The sequence below is a fragment of the Falco peregrinus genome, chromosome Z, assembly GCF_023634155.1.
Source record: "Falco peregrinus isolate bFalPer1 chromosome Z, bFalPer1.pri, whole genome shotgun sequence".
Lineage (NCBI taxonomy): Eukaryota > Metazoa > Chordata > Aves > Falconiformes > Falconidae > Falco > Falco peregrinus.
In genome coordinates, this window is record NC_073739.1 from 54704278 (window position 1) to 54708331 (window position 4054).

Genomic DNA, 4054 nt, shown 5'->3' on the forward strand with positions numbered 1-4054 from the left:
GCCATAGCTAAGAGATGGAGACTAGCCTGTGGGTAGTAGTGACCAAAAAAACCCCTTGAAGACAGGGTAGAAAACTGACTCAATCTAAGCTTCCAGTTACAACACTGTGGCTATAAAAGTGACGTGACTTATGAAGATGATAGATCATTCGATGTGACTGAAGAGAGGATAGCTCCAAGGCCTGAGGGAGGAGTGAATATCTAGCTGTATTGCAGCAGGAGGGCTCAGATGCTTGGTGGTCCAGGCCTGGCTGTAGTGCAGGAAAGTAAGATTGTTCCAGACCCACAGGTGTCACTAGGAAAGGCTGACACAACAGGCCCTGGATACTCAGGATGTAAAATCTGGTTTCTCCTCCTCACAGGGTTTCCTGCTTCCTGCGAAGCTCCAGTTTCACCAAAAGCTGGTCTGGAAGATCCTGCCTGTCAGAGACGCTATGGGACACAGAGTAGATGGAGGGAACATGTTGTAGTGACAGAAACAGATTCCCTGACACTTCAAAACTGTGGCAGCATGCTTAAACAAACAGCTCTGCCTCCCTGCAGGGTAGCGAGTATTTTACCTTTGTATCTGGCATTGGTGTTGGCACTGAGATACCACCTCTCCTTTTGCTTCAGCAGTGCAGGAAAGTTACTGAAAAACTGGAAATCATCAGAGAACAGTTAGAAAAAGGATGAAAGGACTAGAAAAGTAACAGCTTATAAGGCTCAAGCTCAAAGATGAATGTAAGAGGGAGTCTTGATCATGATGTGTTAATACCTACAATGGACCAGAAATCCTGTAACAAAGGGATTTTCAATTTATCAGTCAATGATATAAGAGGATCCAATGGATGGAAAAGAAGTGAAGGTGAAGAAACTAGTAGCACAAATCACATTTGAATGAGAAAGGTGACTCTGGGAACAATTTTCCCATTATTTGATGGATGCTTCATAATTTTTTATTTTTGATCAAAACTAAATGCTTTTCTGAAGACAGTGTTCTAGATCCCTTACTGTAAATAACTGATGGTGGCCTTAACCTATGAAAAGTTCATATTTCTATTTATTGGTTAAGCAAGAATGTTATCCTGCTATCATTTAACTTGGTTATGCTACTAAGTTGGAGAACAAACCAGGCCCATAGTCCATGTGAATGAAAGGCTGGATTTTTACTTTTTCTGCCTAAAACATAGCTTACAAGTATAATTCATGCTCAGTGAGCAAGGGATTTCCCTCTGTTGTGAGCTGGCAAAATGAAGCAGCGTGAATTACAAGACACTAGGTTAATCATCAGCCTTCTTGACATAAAGTCAAATCAAATCTATGCTGAATCATTTGTTTGGAAATTAGATCCAATTATCTTAAATCGGTCATTCCAGACTAACAGAGCAATAAAGGGCACTGTATTTGTTGACGTATTTGACCCTGATGTTCCAGTCATGTCAAAACGTGTATGCACTATACTTCCAGTTTAATTCACATTGCACAGTGCCCTTCCAAATACTGTGCTCAGAACAGATAATAAAAGGGCTGTTGGTATTCCAAACATCAGAAGCCTTTCTGGTCCAAAGCAGAAAATTACTTCTGAATTTTGAATTGACAGAATATTAAAAATAATTTTGACCTGTAGAGTGTGACCATCACTAAAATCAGTGTGGTCAAGTCTTTTTCTTAACTGGGGGCTTTTTAATGTTCAAATGTTGCCCAAAGAATGAAATGAAAAAGGCTATTAAGAAAGGGATGAAATTCTTTTAGAGTTCTAATCCTCAGGTAAGTGTAAATCCAAAATAAATGAACGATGTGTAGCTCCTGATTTCTCAGATTGTGTTACCCTCCAGAGCAATAGTGTAGGGCCTGTTCTAACACAGTCAAACTGAAATGCAGCAAAATGTGTTGCTGGAGAGGAACTGCCCCTGTATAAAGCTGCTGAGTTGAGGTTTTCAGGAGTGGTGGACCCCAGTACTTCAGCACTGATGATATTATACATGAAATCAAAATAAAAGATGAAAGTGCATATTTGATTCCTTGTTTGACTTCTCTATACATCTTTAAGACCTACTTAGGAATTTCAAAGAAGAAATGCAGATTAATACTGACTATCTGGCTGCATCTTTCTTTAAAATCACGTTTTCTTATGTATTTCAGTAATGCAGCCTTACCATCATGCAGATTATTAATATGACAATTTCAAAGAGCAGCTTCCATTCTATTGCATTTGTGGGGGCTTACATTTAATTAGCTTTGGTTATTTGTGTTGCAGGCATTTCACTGAACTTCTTATACACTTGTATTTTTAAGAAAACATTTACATTGGAATTTTTCATAGTAGAGCTGCTTCTAATGTAAAATCTTCTTTCGAGTGCCGAGTCTGGGGGTATATTTGTCTGCCTGTGAAGCAGGAGGTAACACAGGTGAGTAAAACAAAAGCAGGAAGAAGAAGAACTAAACAAACCTCTCAGGTTACAACTATGTTACTGGGTCTTAAGTGTAGTAGCAGAGTCTGGAGTGTAAATCATAAATTGTAAGCAATAATTTTGTCTGTACTAAGGGTGCAGTGAAGCAAATGAGGAAACTCACTAGGCCAGAATATGGAAATTTAGTAGAGCACTGGAGATGTGCAGAGACCATGGACATCACATTTCAGTGCACCACTCCTTCAGACTTGTTCATCCCAAAGGGCATTGCAATTCCATGGGGCAGCACAGAGGCAGGGTAGAAAGCAGCAACATTCAGTGTTCCTCTGCAAACACTGGATATATTGGAACAGCCAGTTCTCTGGATGACACCATTACATAATCTGTTTCCAGATTATGTCACAGAGCACAAGAAACAAGCACCTCTTACGATAGCTTTGGGAGTAGCCAGGTACGTTGCGGAGCAGTACCGCAGTCGACCGGCTCAGTATTACATCAAACATACGCAGGCAGGTGGTTTAACTGAAGGTCAGTCTGTTCTTCAACTTGAAATTTAGACAAAACATGTAAAGATCTATAATGAAAAACAAGAGGGTGTTAATCAGCCCTTACAAACAGTTACCATGACACAGCCTTGGGAGAAGGAATAGACACCAGAAACAGGTGAAGCTAAGAAACAGCAAGTGCAAGGAGAACCAAACGGTTCGTGAGACCAAAGAGAAAATTACTTGAACCGTGTGTGGAGTACCCCAGAGAGCATGCTAAAAGATCCACCCCCGAGCAAAGAGAGCCCCCTGCTAATGAAGCCCCCTCCCCGTGGAAAGGAGGAACCCTGTGCCTTTCAGTGGGGACGAGGCTGGTGAGAACCTGTGAGACTCCAGCGTGACTAAACCTGACCAAAACTACTTGCTCGAAGCCTGTACCGTGTTTCAGCCCGTGCTGAGAGGCGCACTAGCTCTGCGGTGCAGCCGCCCCGCACCCGCCTCTGCAAAACCTGGCGGGCCGCGGCGTGACGAAGGCAGCGAGATGGCCACGGAGCGGCCTGGGCCACCACTCAAAGGCACCGCAAAGGCTTCGCTCCCGGGCAGGAGCAAGCGGAGTGCTGCGAGGGCGACGGCCCGTGCCACCTCTCGGGCTACCCTGCGGCGGGTGCTCGCCCGGGCACGGCTTCACCGGCAGCTGCCAGCACCCCCGAGAGGTGCCGCGCCACCGCGGGCTGTCCCGGCTCCGCCAGGCCGGCGCGGCGGCTGCGCAATGGCAAAGATGCAGTGCGGGTGGGGGGCACGGACGGGCCCGGGGGCGCAGAGCTCCGCTAGTGCCGGGACTGCGTGTGTACGGGGCGTCACCCCCCGTTGTCCCTGGTGTGGTGGCTTTGTGGCACTCTTCACCGCCGCCCCCCGCCCCCCCGCCACCACGGTTACTCCTGCGCGCTTTCCTTCGCGTTTCGGTATTAAAAAAACCCAAAAAAGCCGCGGCCACACCCAGCGCGGTCCGCCTTTGCGGGCGACGCGCGCTGCCCACCCCTCTCGGGCCAGCACGAGGCGCGGGCGGGCGGGCGGGCGGCGACGAGACCCCGCCCCGTGACAGGCCTGGCCCCGCCCCCACCCCGCGCGCCGAGCCCGGCGGCGCAGAGGGGCGGGCGCTTTTTGACCCTCGTCGGTG